We start from the raw sequence: 16,597 nt of genomic DNA on the forward strand, positions 1-16,597 counted from the left end.
TGTTTACAAATTTGAACCCTACTTTGACTTTGGACAGTATGTTGATAGTCTACATTGCAGCTGCACTCTACCCTAGGCTATTCCACAGAATATTATAAAACCCAAAACTAATGTAGAGGTGTAAACCACTCAAATACGCATTAAGTTTATTTAGCATGATTGTTTGGCAAAGCTTGCTTGTGTCCATGAGCTACTAGCCCAACTTTGTTTGTGCTGAATGGTATGAGGTAAAAGTAGAATAATGCCCCTAAGGCAACCCTAGTAAAGCTTGATTGACTCTTATCCCTTGTACCCATATTACAATAGAAGGAAAGACCAATTTGCATATTAGGACACTGGCTTAAGTGAACCTAGGGGATCCAAACAAAACAAGCAATATACAGAGTATAAAGCATACAGGTGCTACCAAGTATTAAGTACCGGACATTAGACAAACAGCACATTTTTCCTGTCTTCTTTACTGGGAGGTCTTCAAGCCTTCACCTCCCGCCTGGCCCAGAAATAGAATGCCGCTATCCTGATCAGCTATTTTTTGCAAGCAGGGAGAATTCTAGCCAAACCTGAGTTTGCCACTCCAAACTCTACCAAACTGACACATATTCCAAAATTTCCTCCCGCTGACCGCCCACCCCAAACTAAAGGGGGAAAAAAAAAACCTTGTCAGCAAATGCAAGTATATATGATAGATTGCAAATTATGCATGACCATCCAAATTTAGGCCACTTTTTCAGGTTATGTGTACTTAGGAGAAAGAATCAAGAAAGGATGATATTCAGGAAAAACTTCATTTTTATTCGAGTATGCTTGATAGTTCAGTCCATGATTTGATGTTTGATTTCCGCTTTGCCGAGTGACAATAAAATCTAGATAACAGTGCTAGCAGTTGGGGCAAAACAGGAGAAGAAAACTGCATCTGGCAAAGAAAGAGTAGTGGAATCAACTTACCTAGGCAGTCCCCTTCAACTTTTAAAAGTAGTAAAACCAATACAATGTAGAATGTAGATGATTCCCTAGTTAGTCCTATCTGGTAACTCTTCCATGGTATACCCAACTAGTGAACAGAATATAAAGCCAGAACTAATTAGCTAGGTGCCAAACAATAATGGAATTCCACTCATGAGTCATGACATGTACACCACTCATTATGTACCCAATGGTACATGGGTTACACTTGTTTAACACTTTGATGCAGAAGTTTTCTTTTTTAATCACTCAAAGGCCATGCTCAGTGCACATAGCTCCCATGTTTATCTGTGTATGGGGAGAGTCAAATGTACATGGCCTTACCCAATTCATTAATAAGTGTAGGTGAGAACTTGGGTCTTTGGACAAAAAATAAGTAGTAGAATACATTTCTTTAAAGCACAGTCCATATAGGTACTCTTATGAATTCCATTCAGTCCATATTAGTTTTCTAATATTTTTTTAGTTGTTCAATGCTGTATTTTGGGCCCCAAACAGCCCAAGAAGAGCCAAAAGCGGCCCAAGCCCACTCTAAAATAGAAGCCAATGTAGAAAGGCCAAACCTGCCATGGGGCATTTTGGTCATTTTTAGCCCCCTTTGGGGCTCAATATGGGTCTTGAAAGAATCCCCTTGATCCAAGGGTTCCTATCTAGGTTAGTGAATTTTGAATTATAAGTGTCCAACTCTTTAGAAATTAGTTAGTTGGGATAAGATAGGATTCCTTGTCTAAAGGGGTTCTTGTCTTTTAGAGGTTGTTTTTATTTGGATGTTATTTAGTTAAGTATCTTAACAAGATTCAAATTTAAGGGTTGATGTCTTGTAGTAAGTTGATTCCGTTTTGAGTGTTTTGGTCAAGAGTTGGGAACCTTATTTATTAGGGCTCCCAATCATAGTCAGAGTCTTTTATTTTTAGGGTATAATAGCCTCTTCTTGCATTGTCATTTTCAGATTGATCGATGAGGTTAAATTTGAGTTTGAAGAATCGGCCTTAAGAGAAAGTTGTGGGATCCCTGGTGTTTGACCTGCAGCTGGGTTTGTAATAGTATTTCTTTAATTTTTGATTCTCTTCTTCTTCTTTACGCATTTCAACAGCAGTTCCAGCAATTCCCTTCAGTTTACAAGTAAGTCCTGAAGCTCTCCACCTTTTCCCCACCTTCCGTAAGCCATGGTGCCATGCCCCTGCCCCTCCCCTGTTCTGTGCAACAGTCCCTTATCCCTGACTTGCTGCTGCAATGCAACACCTGCAGGCCTCCCTCCCTCTCTTTCCTGCCTACGGCTACCCTAGAGACCCACTCCCTACAGTTTCCTTTTCCCAGCCCCTTATGCCTACCTTTTTCATCCCATTTAAGTTGCCCCACCCTTCGGAACATAAAACCTGCAAATTAATTTCAGAATTTGGCCTTGTGTTCTAAGTTTTTAAATTCTGCACTTTGTCTTCTTCTTAATAAATTCTGCAGAACTTTAGCTTCCACAAACCCTAAGTTTTGAAGTTCAGATCAGAATCACCATGTACAACAGAGTTTTAGGGACTCAAGAGTCCCCTAAAACCCTAAACATCCTCCCTCTTTGGCTGGAAATGCTGGGCAGCCTAGGAATCTGGGGAATTTACCAAATTACCCCTAACCCTAGATTCGAGGTTTCATCGCGGATCTTTATTTGTATCCACCTTATCATTCTGTATAGCATTGATGCTTGATAAACTGACTCCACTGATTAGCCAGATAATATTCCAATGTAAAAATCAGGTCTCTTTGAACCTGTATATTTCTTTTTCGAATTTTCAGAATAATTTGGAGTAATTGGACAACATGGGCATGTGAAATTCAATGAGAGAAAAAAGAAGAAGGGGGTTTACTTCCCATTTGATGAGGTCACTAGGCTGAAAAGACATCTCCAGGAACCTAGAAGAAAACCAGACTCAACTATGAAACAATACTGAGAATATTGAGCAGAAAAGACAGCTATATCTCAGCTGATGTGGCTGTAAGTTGGATTGAATGAAGGCCCTAATGGGTGTGTTGAGATTTGCGTGTGCTTAAGGTTTACTTTCTTGGTGCACAAGACATGGGGCAGCAGCCTAAGCAGCCTTGGTGCACGAGTAACTGAATTTTTTTTTAGAGAAGAATCCTTGGTTCACAAGTTTTGAGGAGTTGGAGTTCCTAAGTTTCTATTTTCCAGTTTGTTTCTACTATAATACTTTCCTTTTCTGTTCTTTCTATTTTGGATAGATTTTGTGTTACTTTATTCTGTCCATAAGTAGTTTCTATTTTATTTTTAGAGAGCAAGATTACTTGTCTCCAAGTTCTACTTTGACCCTTCAGATCTATTTAAAGACTTCCCGCGATTCTAGGAACCTTGACTAGAATTGCAGGCTTCTGCTGCTGGTTCTTCTCCTCTTTTCTTCCTCTTTTTCTTCTCTGTTTTTCCTTTCGATTAAGTTACTGGTTTGATTAATAAAAGCTTGATTTCTAACGTGGTATCAGAGTTCTTAATCAAAATAGTGCTCTCTCTAATGTTCTCTTGTGAAGTTCCCTTTCTGTGCTAGTCTCCTTGGTGCGCAGCCACCTACTGCTGCAATTAATGTACTGCTAGATCAGGTGTTAATGTAAACCGATGACTGATCTTCCCCACCTATTACCCTTTTGAAGATCCTAGAACTTGATTGATTCTGACTATTGTTTAGCCCTATATTTCTGCATTCAGCAGAGTTATTTTTCTGCACTTCATTCTGCAAACTTACCCATTTGGTTCAGCACTCTGTAGATTTCTAGTGTTATCTTCCTTCAAGTTCTGGGCTGCTAGTTCATGCTACAGATTGTGTGATCCTTATCTCAGTTTATCATATAGTCCATTACTAGTGATTCAACCATGAATACTGTTGAATCTAAGGGAGCTTAAGGAGATCATATGAATGTTCAGATTAACTCCATCAAACTTGAAGGTGGTTTTAATTGCTTGCTTTGGTCCCAAGTTATTCATGTTTATATCCTTGGAAAAGGTAAGCTTAAGTTCATTGGGTTTGAACCCTTGCCGAGAATGATAAATCCTACTTTGGTTGGGCCGAGATTTAGATGTGGAATAGTATGGACCCTAACTTAGCAGCCAATGCTACGTTCCACAAGATTGCCAAGGGAACATGGGATGATTTGCAAGAATCCCATTCCTAGGCCAAAAATATGGCAAGTATCTATAGTATTTATCGAAATTATTTCAGTTTCAGTAGGTTGACAAATCTTTGGAGGATTATTACACTTCCTTTAGGAGCATGATGGAGGAGTTGAATGTTTTTCAACCCCTTAATACAGATATTGAGAAGCTTAAGGCACAACGGGATGAGATTTTTGTGTCTAAGTTTCTTGCAGGATTGAACCTTGAATTGAAAGCCGTCAAAGGACATCTCGGCTGGTGTCTGCTGAGCACGTCCCAATCTCAGTGATGCATACTTAAACTCCAACGGATTCTCTTGCCTAAAAGTAATTTCTTTGGAAATATTTCTAAAGGAGAGAGTTCTGCTTTTACCCCCAGTAGTGGAAGGGGCTGCGGCCGTGGTTTAAGGGGAGTTAGTAGATCTTCTAGTGGATGTGTTGTTTAGCAATCGGATTAGTCATCTCGCATGTGTACTTGTTGTGGTAAAACTAGACCCTTGGTAGAAGCTTGTTGGACTAAGAATGGGAAAAGCCAAAATGGGCCAAGGAACTTGCCAATCATGCTGTATCTGATGGTGGTACTAAAACAGTAGCAACCAACAATAATGTCGCTGGATCTTCTTTTGGGGAACTATAGAAGACTCTACGAGCTGACATCAATCATCTGAGCTAGAATTGCAGCTCTCTCTGATGATGGCATGGATCCTTTTTAGTGGCACTGCCGTTTAGGCCATCTTTACTTAGCTAGGTTAAAAATTTATTTCCTTCTTTTAAGTCTGTGCCTTGGTTGAATTGTGAGAGGCATGTGAGTTGGGGAATCCCCATCGTGCCACCTATCCTCCACGCTCTGCCCTTCGTGGTGAGTTTTTGTTTTCTTCAGTCCATTTAGATATTTGGAGTCCTTGCAGAGTTTTAGTAATAGACATGGATTTTGGCATCTTCTCAATTTGTTGGACGACTTTTCTTGTCTTAAATGGTTGTATCTTTTAAAGGGTCGAATTGAGTCTTATCTATCTTTAAAAATTTTATCCATGAAATAAAGGACTCATTTTCTTTTACATGTTAAAATTTTTAGATATGATAATGCTCTAGAATATGTGCAAAATATTATATCTAATTTTTGTGATTCTCTTGAGAATATTCATCAAACCAGTTGTTCATTCACTTCTCAACAAAATGGAGTGGTTGAACATAAGAATGGTCACCTCTTTGAGGTTGCACAAGCTCTCTTAATTTAGGTGAATGTGCCCAAGAGTTACTGGTGTGATGTTGTTTTGACTGCGGGTCATCTGATTAATGGAATGCCTTTGGCCTTGCTTTCTAACGAATATCTGTTTTTAGTGGTTTTTTCAAATAGAGACCTGCTTTTAGTGCCACCCAAAGTTTTTGGTTGTGTTTGTTTTTTTCACATACCTCATATTGTGGATAAATTTTCTCCTAAGTTTTGTTGAATGCAAATTTCTTAGGTACTCATTTACTTAAAAAGGTTTTCGATCCTATGATCCTATTCATCGGAAACAGTTTTTGAGTGTTGATGTGACTTTCTTTGGGGATACCCCATATTATTCAAGTCCACCTCTGCCTAATGAAAACCTTGTTTTGAATGATGCTCCTCTTTTTCCATCTTTAGTTCCTTCAACAAACAGTGCCCCTTTCTAGGTCTATCAGTGGAAGCGTAAGTTGGGAGAGTGTATTGTGGGTAGTACAACTCCCCCTAGTGATATTGGCATTTCTCCTCTAGTGGAGGATGATGCCAGTCCCATATTAGTTCCATCTTCACCTTCTCCACCATTGGATTCCTCCAGTGGAGACCTTATTCAAACTTTGGATGACTTACTGATTCCCTTGAGGAAAAGTACTCGTACTTGCACTATACCTTCTAATATCGGATATCATATTTTCAATTATGTGTTTGTTTCTCATCTACCCCTTAACTTTCATCATCTTGTGGTTTGCCTATCTGCCTTTTGTATTCCAACCCATGATGATGACACCCTTAAAATTCTTGGCTGGAAAGCCACCATGAATGTTGAAATGGACGCTTTACAATCTCGTCACATATAAGTCTTTCGTAGAGTTACTCCCTGGAAGGGTTGTGGTCCCATTGTCGTTGGGTGTATACTATTAAGTATCATTTTGATGGTACTGATGAACAGCCCAAGGCTTGTCTGGTGGCCAAGGGTTATGCACAAACATATGATGTGGACTATTTTGAGACTTCTTCTCATGTGGCTAGACTCAATTCAAACCGTGTGTTAATTTCTTTCATTATAAATCATGACTCACCTCTTTTTTCAGCTTGATATGAAAAATGCTTTCTTGTATGGTGATCTGAAAAGAGGTTTATATGGAGCAACCTCCGAGATATGTTGCTCAGGAGGAGGACAATGCTTGATAAAGCAATTTATGGTCTCAAACAATCTCTACGGGCTTGGTTTGAGAAATTTATCAAGACTGTGGAGTCTTTGGATTTGCCTAGTGTTATTCTTACCCTTCTATTTCTGTTAGACGATAAGGTGGCGGTGTAGTCATTATGGCTGTTTATGTTGATGATGTTATCAGTGGTGTTGGATCCATCAATGCAGTTACGACACACTGACCAAAATATTTCTAGACCAAAGACTTGAGTAACCTACAACACTTCTTGGGAATTGAGGTAATTCATAGTAAGAAAGGAGTTAGTTTGTCATAGAGAAAATATGTTCTGGATATTTTGGCAGAAACTGGAATGCTTGCCTCCAAACCTACTAACATCCCCATGGATCCTCAATTCAAATTGGGGCTAGATGATGGTGACAACTTATTGGATGATGTTCATCGCTAGAGAAGTCTTATTGGAAAGCTTATTTATCTCGTAGTTACACGTCTTGAAATTTCCTATTTTGTAGGTTCATTAAGTCATTTTATGTAATCCCCTAGAAAGGCCCATGAGGATGCAACAATGAGAGTACTTGGGGTATCTCAAGAGTGCTCCTAATAAAGGACTTATTTATCGACCAAATTGAAGTATGGATTTGGTTGCTTCTTTTGATGCGGATTGGGCAGGATCTTCAGCTGATCGTCAATCTAACATGGGTTATTGTACCTTCCTTGGTGGCAATCTTGTGACTTGGAGGAGTGAAAGCAGTCCACTATTGCCCGAACCCCTGCTGAAGCAGAAGAGATGGGGTTTCGAGTCTCCACCCCCACGCGGATGTCTTGTGATAATCAAGCAGCTATGTGTATTGCTAGTAACCTAGTGTTCTATGAGAGGACAGAGCATATAGAGGTTCACTGCCATTTTGTTTGTGATGTTGTCAGGAAGAAAATTATTGAGACACCCTCTGTGGCTTCTGATAAGCTAGCTGGCGTATTCACTAAAGCCTTGTTCAGACCTAATTTTTTAAAACTATTTGTTTCAAGCTGGGTATGGGAGACATGTATGCTTTTGCTTGAGGGGGTGTGTTAAGACTTCCACATGCTTGCGTTGGCTGTTTTGGTGCGCAAGACGTGGGGCAGCAGCCTTGGTGCTCAAGTAACTGAGTTTCTATTTTTAGAGAAGAATCCATGGGGAACAAGTTTTGAGGAATTGGTGTTCCTTCGCTTCTATTTTCATACTTTCCTTCTTTGTTCTTTCTGTTTTGGATAGATTTTTTGTTAGTATATTCCGTCCACAAGTTGTAGCTTTTATTTTCCTTTTTAGAGGACAATAATACGTCCCTCAAGTTGTACTTTGAGCCTTGGGATATAGAAATAAGACTAGTTGCAATTCTAGGAAGCTTAACTAGAAACACAGGTTCTGCAACTGGTTCTCCTTCTCATTTCTTCTTATTCTTCTTCTCTATTTTTCCTTTCTATTCAGCTGCTGGTTTGATCACTAAAAGCTTCATCTCTAACATGGTGTATGCTAGATGCTTAAAATATCTTGGTGAACCAACAGTTGGGTTAGAAAGAGAAAGAGAGAGAGAGAGAGAGGGGGGGCGGTGTGGGGGAAGAAGAAGAAGAAAATTTTGAGACATTAAACAAAAACTAATAACTTGAAGAAGTCAAATCACAACCTGCTGATCAAGTGGGGTCAGCAAGGTGGTGTTCGGGATGAAGGACTCAGAGGCACCTATGCCAGATGGATTTGGGGTCATGTTCTTTAGGCACTCTTGGGATCTAGAAGGGGGTATTGAGCACCAGTCTGCATTCACTGAGGGAAGATCAATTGCTGACAACATTTTGTTTGTCATGACAGTGTAAGAGGTATTGAGCAGAAGGCAGCCTCCCCCTCCATAATACTAAAGGTAGATTAGCACAAAGCATGCTGAAGTAAGAAATATTTGTTGGAAGTTGTGGAAAGAATGTGATTCCCCTCAAAGTTTTTAGGGTGGGTGAAGGCCTCTATCAACTCCTGTATGTTCTCTATACTTATTAATGGCAGCCTGACAGGATACATTGCACGGGTAAGGAGTATTCGACAGGGAGATCTATTCTCCTTATCTTTACTATAGCAATGGATGTGTTCACAGGGATTGGGAGAAGATTGAAGGTGGAAGGGAAAATTAAGCTGCTGCCCTAAGTGCAAGGTTGCGAGGATTCCCCATTTAATTTTCGTGGATGACTTGCTGATTTTTGTGAAAGTTCTCTAGGATTCAATCATTGCTATTATTGGGGTTCTGGAAGAGTTTGTAGCGTGCTCTAGGTTACATTTCAACAAGGCCAGGACCCATATTATGCGAAGAGAGGCTTTTTGCCTAAAATAGAAGAATACTTTTGGAATTACAGGTTTCGCTGAAGTCTGAAGCCAAGTATCTATTAGGTATCTTGGAGTAGTATTTTATTTGGGTAGAATTTTGGTCAGGGATTGTGCTTCCAATCTTAGAAAGAGTGAAAGGAAGACTTGAAGGATAGCAGATAAGATGCATATCATGTGCTGGATGTCTCTGATTGCTCACTTCTATGCTGCAAGCATGTTACATATCACGGTTGGGCATTTTTTGCCTACATGGTAATGTGATCTGTAAACTAGAGTTTGTTTTGTGTATTGGACCTTCCCTAGAGAGGAAGATGCACTAGTTGTCTTTGGATGCGTTGTGTAAACCTAAGGAAGAATGTGTGCTGGGGATTTGCCGAATAAAGTACATGAGCTTGGGTGGCATCTTGAAGCAAATTTGGTGGATTGCTAAAAAGGACAGAATCTGAGTTCAGTAGGTGTATAGCTGATGCTTGAAGGAGGATTCTACTTGGACTATGATACCTCATAATAATTGCTCTTGGGATTGAAGGGAAGTGTTAAAGTACAAACATAGAACCAAACCATTGGTTCAACACTTGGTTGGGCACTTGAATGTGGCTGGATAACTGGCATCCTAAGAGGATTCATTAAAAAGTATGGGGACATCAGATGGTATGATGCAAGATCAAAACATTTAGAGATGGTGGATGGGTTGATTGAGTAATGCTAATGGTGGAGATATACTGGCTATTCCCCCTCATCTATATAAGGTCTGGAGGGAACTCCCTAAGGTACATAATTGTTACTGAACGTAAGGACTTTGTTGTGTGGAAGAGCGCATCTACAAGCTTATTTACAACCAAGTGAGCTTCAGGTCTTATTAGATTGAAAACTTAGACGGTGGACTTGGAGGCAGTAGTGTGGTCATGGTGGGAGATCTTGCAAGATATCTCGCTATTTGGAAGAAGCGAGACGAGATGGAGATGGAGAGTAGAGAGTTGGGATGTCTCGCTAGAGATCTTGCCATATCTCATCATATCTTGCTGGAATCTCAATTTTTGCTGATTTTTTTGCGGATTTCAGCTGGTTTTCACTTGCAACTACTCTCAGCATATCTACAACATTGAAGGAAGATCAATCATTCTCTGCTTGTCTTATGAACTGATGGTTTAATGACTTATATAGAACTTATGGTTATATAATTTTGTTATTCTATTCTTGAAAATTGAGATTGTGATACTCATATGGATGGAATTTTGATGGCATTTAGGTTATCTGATGCACATTTGATACACTTGCTTTTCATTTATATGCCTTAAGATTCTATATTACATGTATAAACTTGCATTCCCTAATCCTACAACATGTCGGTTTCACACTATGGGTAGACTTAGAAATCATACTTAAGAGTTGTTTTCTGATGAATCCAAGGCCATCAATGTGTTCAAAAGGCCTTAAATAGGCCAAATACAAAGTTTCAGCCCAATTGAGACCTAAAACCTATTGAGATGGGCCACCGAGTTGACGCTAAAAAATGGCATATCTCGACTGAGATCTCGGTTTTTCAAGGTGGCGAGAGGGTGATCTTCTACCATGAGTTTGGTTTCCTGACAATACACCAGGGTAATGATCCACTGTCTGGAGATGTCTTTGAATATTCTTCAGACTAGGGACATTTTGTATTGTAAAAACATTCAGGTAGATCATAATTTGTTTTTTGTTGGGCAGGAATAGAAAACAGGGATCAATTGTCTTTCAAATGTTCCTTTAGCGCACAGTGTAGGAGTGTATCTATAGGAGATTATAAAATGAGAGGACATGCATGACAAGAGTGCCCGAGGCAGCCCCATGGGTGAAGCATCACTATAAGTTGAACAAGATTGGGGTAACTGAATCATTGGCATTATGTGCAACCATTCAACACCTTGGAGTGAGAGATTTCAGGATTTTTAGAGATGAAACTAGAAATAAGGATCAATCATAGCAGCAATCATTGAAGATGCAGTGATCAAATGTTGAGCATTGCAAGTAAATGTGAGCATTTCTGTCATTAGAATGTTAGATAAAAATGGTAGCTGCTTTCTTATCTTCACTATTACAATAATCTTCCCCTTGAACAAATTGCTGCTGCGATGGTGGTCACTGTGAGTGGAAGACAGGCTAGTTTCTTGTATTTATAGCAAGGAACAAATTTTGATCGATATGGGAATTTCGACCTTGCAAAAGGCCGGAATTCTTATGTTTCGGTTGAAATCTCGACCGAAACTCGACACTTTTTTTTCTGACAATTGTAACTTCAATTTTGAGCCTTATATGGACTCAAAATGATTTGGATTCTTGCATACTACCTATTTCAAGCATAATAAACACTATAAAACTACTAGTTTACCAAAAGAACCATTGAAAATATAACATCCAACTTTCCAATTATATACTACATATGAGAAGAAGCGAGAATGTTACTAATTACAAGTCTACTCTATTCGATGTCTCCCTCTTCCGTCTGCACCCCATACAAATGACAATACAAGTTCCATGATGTTTGTCTCATATAGTTGTCGATGTAGTGAGCAACTACAGCTTTGTACGTGGCCTCTTCCACATGCCTAAGAGTTCCTGACATTGGGAAGTGGTGAATCTCCGAATACGGAATCGGCTCAACTGCATATGGAAAGGTTGGTGGTGGGCCTGGTGGCTGTGGAATAGAGTGGAAGATCTGCTCAACAAATGAAGGAGCACCCTGGTTGTCAGCATAAGGATAATGTCCATACTAACAATAAGGTTCTAGTGGCTGACTGCGATAGGTGATAGTGGGAGGGACACCATAAGCTGCTCCATAACCATAAGGCTCCACTAGTGGCCAACCTTGAGTCTGATAGCCAGGAGGGACACCATGTGGTCCATAACCATAAGCTCTTTAAGTCGACCCAGTATAATCAATACTCTCCACAATAGTATCGTATGAGGACTTTGCATGCCTATGCCATCCGGATCCTCTAGAGGTGGAGGAGTCTCTAGAATCATCAATGCTCATCGATCTCATATCCCACCAAGCTCTAAGCATCAGCCGGACGGTAGGACCCATATGATGGCGTGTCCTCTATGCTATTGTCGTGTTGTCTCCCCTTCCCCTTCCTCAAATGCGTAGAGGACACATTTTGGCCTTAAGATGCAGCTCCAGTATGGTTTGAATCCTGTGTCGCGTGAGTGAACTTACTCTCGCCTGTGAATATCGTTGGTCATCCTCCTCTGTTTTGACTCTCACGTATTGCTGGTGCTGGTGGTGGTCTATCCCTAGGATCAGCTAAATCCTGATCACGAGGTCCAACACCCTCCTTATCCCCTCCATCATCGTCATCGTCATCGTCATCGTCATCTCCATTGTCGTCATCGCTGGAGGCTTGAGTCACATCATCCTCAGTGTTGGGCCAGACAATCAAATCCTCACTGTGGGTGGATGCACTAGGGTGTGGCACGAAGGAACGGGCGGGCACTGCATGTGCACTCCCCTCTTGGGTCATGAAGTCCTCCACATCAGCCCCCATCTCCTTAGCAATCTGTCTACTGGGATGACCTCCCTCCTCATCCAGCAATGGCTTTCCACTGTCCCTGATCCAGTCAACTATTGGGTTATCATCATAATCCAGCTCAAATATGTCGGCCAACTCGATATTGTTACTCTCTCTGTCCATCCCTTGTCTAATATGATCCTCCTTCAGTCTCATATTATAGTGCATGTAGATAAGGTCCTTTGGATGCTTCACACCCAATCAGTTGTGCCTCTTCGAGTGAGTGAGGTTGAAGGTGCTCTAGTTTCGCTCACAACCAGTGGCAAAACATGTTTGGAGAGCACTTTGCTTACAATCACACTCAAGTGGGGTGAGTCATGTCCAAATTGCAACCACCACTTAGCTGCAACAACAGAGACTCCAAGTCATTTCAATACTTAAATAACTAAATTAAAGATGGAATATAATAATTAAATATATAATGAAATAAATGAATGAACTTACCCCCAGGGGGCGGATTCCCGTCCGATACGGCCACAGAACAACCTAAGCTCCCAGTGGCATCCCTAAATGCCTTTATCTATTATATAAATAGAGAAAACAATAACTAGTTATTAGGTAAATGACTTAGTATAAAACTATGAATTATAAATATCAAATGATTCAAATCACTATCTCATCTCCATAAGGATGATTGCTTGTTTAGATGGATCCGGTTCCAACTTCTCCACTACAATTTGGATGGCATCCGTCAAATCTTGCCTCATCCCAAGATAGTCCTTGTAATGGTACTTGGGTTTAAATAGTATGTTGTGTAAGAAAAAGTTTGTATAGAAGGGAATAGTTAATGCTTAATAGTGTGATAATATAATGGAAATTAAATTGAATACTAGACTTAACAACTCACCAGCCTTATGCAGTGGATGTTGCAACATAGACTGCCATCTAACTTGGATGATGTTGAGGACTTTCTTGCTGCCGTATGGGTGGACCTAAGCAACTTGCTGCCTCATCCTCTCTACTGCAGCAAATGTGTGGTAGAGTAGGTTTTCTCTGCTGATCTACCATCCTTAACACATGCACCATAGGCTCAAGCATCTTCACCACTATTCTCACATTATGCCAGGAAATCTCATCGAGTATGATCAACAGTGCTCTCCTTCCTCCCACGGATGAAAAACCCTCCCAGCCAAACCACTGCTCTGATGCAAACATGCTCCTAAGGCTAGTCTTCCTACTCTTAAAAGCTCTGCAGTATTATCCAATTAGTAGCAAATCTGGTTATGCCTGGCCTCACTAAGTCACCTGACACTTGTCCCTTATCATCTTTAATGCATATGTGTGGTTATAGATGAAGGTGCTAACTTGTCGGGCTTGCTCCATGGTCTTCTTCACAAGCTTGACCTTTCCGATGTCCTTCAGTACTAAGTCAATGCAGTGAGTAGCATATGGAGTCCAAAAGAGCTTATATCTATCCATCCATCAAGGCATCAATAGAAAGTCATAAAGTGTACATGTTATGTAAATATATGTATTTAAAAATGAATATTAATACTAGATGTTTTGAATCTTTTTATACCTAGAGTTCTCCTACATCTTCAACCCTGCTTTCTTGTAGTTGGAGCCATTATCAGACACAATTTGTATCACATTTTCCACTCCAACCTCCTTCACCACTTGCTTTAATAATTTTAAATATATTTTGTATCCTTCTTACCACCGGATGCATTTACTGAGTTGAGGAACACTGTCCTCCATCACAATTCAACATGAAATTGATGATTGACTGTTTAGTGGGACTAGTCCAACCATCAGCCATCACATTCACTCCATATTGAGCCCACATGGGATTTAATCCCTTAATATACTCATTTAAGTCTTCTTAATGCTTAGGCAAATAGACATTATCTATCTTATATGGAGTGGGTCCCTGTACATCACTCTCAGCTTTGCCTATCTCCTCAATCATGTTCCTATAGTAGGGCCCTTGGGCTGTATGTGTTGGAATACTATGGTAATAAGCCCATTTGGAGAATTCCATGCCCACTTTTTCCTTCACACTCCCCCATAAGTGCTTCAACTTTCTCTGCTTATACTCAGGCCTCAGAAATAGGGCTGGATCATTGCGAAGAATCTCCAGATCGGATCTGTAGGATGTGTTGACGAAACTTGACCCCTTGTAGGGACCCGTGGGATAGGAACCTCTTGCCTCACACTCTGACTCCTCCTCATAGGGACTTGGGAGCTGCTTGTGCCTCCTATACCTATTGGCTCTCTAGAGGACCCACAACCCAGAGACCTCTATTGCCTCCTCATGTCATCAACCCTCTGTTACTCCCTACTCATCTCACCCTCCTGATCTGTTCAGCCTCTGGTTCAGACATCCATACTCTCCTATCTCATCTAGACTATAATCCTCTGGATCTGTAAGGTCATTTAAGCATGCATCCTCGAACTCCTCCCTCTGTGTTCTATTCTCTTTCCTCTTTGGCTTTCCCCCACTAATATATGAGGCCATTGCCTTCTTGACCTCTATGGGCACCTTTTGGCACCCTACTACATCCCTGTTTCTACTAGCTAGATGCACCTTTAGTCTAGCTGCCCCACCTTTTTTTTTTTTGCAGTAATTACACTCGCTCTTCCTCCTATCAACTATCAGTGGTCTCCCGTGTTGCCAAGCTATGTCTGACATCTTTGAAAGAGAGTGTCTGATACAAGAAATACACACTAAGTATTTTGAAAAGCTCCACAATATGTTCCAAAAATTACATACATGCTTCTAATAATAACCTCCTATTTTTAAATATTAAAAAAAATATATATAAGTATTTTCTAACATAGAAATAATTTGAAAATATACAAAATACACACTAACTATCTTAAAAAGCTCCACAACATGCTCCAAAAATTGCATACATGCTTCCACTAATACTCTCCTATTTTTAAATTTAAAACAGGAAAATTACATAATTAACAGAAAAAAAAATTGATTCAACAACATCACAGCAATATGGTGTTTGGACTCTCACATATGTTAATTTGAAGCTCATACATCTACTATACATATACTTTTCTTTTCTAGCAATATATATAATTTACTAAACAATTTTTAATAACAATAAAATTTAAAAAAAAAAATAGGAAGAATGAAAAATTAATTTTGACACTACAAATTCATAGATCAACACTCTACAGTAAACATACTTAAATTTGGAAGCAATCCAAGAAGACTTAAGGCACAAAAAAAAAAAAAAAAAAGAAGAGAGGAAGTTGGTTACTCACCTTGCAAGATTGGAGAAAATGCACAAATGGAGGAGCAAATCTAGTGTTTGAATGAAATGGAGTTGTATAAATTAGGTGAAAAGAGGGTTGAAAGTAAGAGAAATAAATAAATAAAAAACAAACTCAAAATAGGGTTGAAATGTCCCTAGCGATATTGCTCAAAATGTCCGAAAATGACGATAGGTTGAAAAGAGCTCGAAAATGGACACTTTATAGCCTACCATTGTATTGTTTTGGCTCTATACAGTATTGGGCCGAAATATTGTTTCGGTCGATACGATATAGGACATTATTCGTGCTTGTCCTCATATTTCGTTATGATTTGAAAATATGCAAGCATTTTGTCCGAAATTAATGAAATTTCGGTCGAATTTGTTCCATGATTTATTGTTATTTTATATATATATATATATTTATATATATTTATATATATTTTTTTCTTTTTCTTTTTTCTGGGGTCAACAGCTCAACATATGTATTGGTTGTGTAGGGTGATGAAGTTTAATATTGTCCATGACTCTTTATAAGTCTTTGCTTTTTACTTCAGCCTTTCTGGTTTCTGTTTGACCATTTTCATATTTCCCACTGTTTATGTTTCCCAGAAAAGGAAAGTCTTTTTTTTTTGGGGGTGGTGGGGGTGGGGGAGGGGTGTGAGGGGGTTAGGGGCTCTAGTAAAACAACTATAACTACTATCATGAATATGGGAGAAACGAGTAGCAAACAGGAGAGATTATGTGCATCCCACATGCCAGTTAGGTAGAGTAGACATACCTCAAATATGTTTCAAAATGTTTAAAATATGTTGGGATAAGACTGAATTGTTATTTTGTGAACTATGGTGGTAGAATCAGTTTTGAATCCATTTGTTAACTGCTGCTGCACTAGAACATGCCATAACAGATAGGGTCACTGAGTTTAGGGTAAATGGTGGGAGAAAAATATCAAACATTATGATCTTGCTTTTAAAACAGAATCAGGACAACTTTTTCTTTACATC

General features: G+C 39.6%; 1 protein-coding gene across 7 annotated transcripts in view; it reads left to right on the forward strand.

Moving 5' to 3' along the window:
- The window catches only part of LOC149015786 (vacuolar protein sorting-associated protein, putative (DUF1162)), a 159,289-nt gene that overhangs the window by 93,457 nt on the left and 49,235 nt on the right, over positions 1 to 16,597 (forward strand). The gene's annotated exons all lie outside the window — the stretch shown is intronic.

The sequence above is a fragment of the Hakea prostrata genome, chromosome 5 (assembly GCF_041222555.1).
Source record: "Hakea prostrata isolate BN-2017 chromosome 5, UWA_Hpros_2, whole genome shotgun sequence".
Classification (NCBI taxonomy): Eukaryota; Viridiplantae; Streptophyta; class Magnoliopsida; order Proteales; family Proteaceae; genus Hakea; species Hakea prostrata.